The following is a 991-nucleotide window of genomic DNA, read 5'->3' as shown; positions in this document are numbered from 1 at the left end:
GTGCAAACGCGCGGTAAACAATTCACGATTACCGCGCGACGCGGATCAAAGCGATCACGTGGCCCACCGCCACATGACGAACTGTCGCAAAACCATAAGATGGGTTGATCGATCGTCACGCACAATCGGTATCGCATCATCCCTTTTCATCCAAAACGTCGATCTGTTCGCCGAGAGCGATGCAAGTCGCTTCAGGCGATCGGTTGCAAAATCGAGGTTATTGAAGATGGAAATATAGAAATGAGAACGGAAATTGGCATTATTACCTGTGATCCAAATATTCCGTTAGAGGACTAACACGACATGACGCATGCTCCTCTTCTTCTTTCTGCTTCGTGATTTAAACAGGAACGTCACGAACACGTGCGAAAAGTCGACTGGAAAAATCACAACACTAGTTCAATCTTCACCGTCTTCATGAGTTCGCAATGCTTGTCGCTTTGCGTGACTGTAGAGTCAATACGTAGTTCAGAGCTCGATGAAGAGCTCTCGTGCTGCCATCTTGCAGCGACAAATTGCGTTCACGCTACTGGCGGGAGAAATGATTTTTTTACCGTAACTGTAATATCAAGAGATCGAGTGTGTATCTTGAAATAAGATGAAAAGTAATCAATAATAATAAAAAAGGGCAAAATAAGAGTCAAATTATAAATAAATAAATATACTGTCAACTTACTTAAACTTAAGCATATAAGTAGATAATTTGTACATCAAACTACTCATACTTAAAAGCTACTTAAACATTAATGCTTAAAAATTAATAATTTCCAATAATCTTTAGTTAATATTAACAATAAACAAAGTTAATAACTTCTTATATTCTAAAAATCACATTATCCTTGAATCAATAGGAGTCCACCGCTGGATGTAAGGTTGCGAATAATTTTCAATATTAGTCTTCTCTTACGTACGTTTCGACTTTATTTTTTAAGTCATCTTCAGCAATATCAATTAATTATAAACGCTTTCGGAACTCATCTAAGTAAAATTA

Source organism: Cyphomyrmex costatus, unplaced genomic scaffold (genome assembly GCF_001594065.2).
Source record: "Cyphomyrmex costatus isolate MS0001 unplaced genomic scaffold, Ccosl1.0 scaffold896, whole genome shotgun sequence".
Lineage (NCBI taxonomy): Eukaryota > Metazoa > Arthropoda > Insecta > Hymenoptera > Formicidae > Cyphomyrmex > Cyphomyrmex costatus.
Note: the sequence above shows the minus strand (reverse complement) of the source record.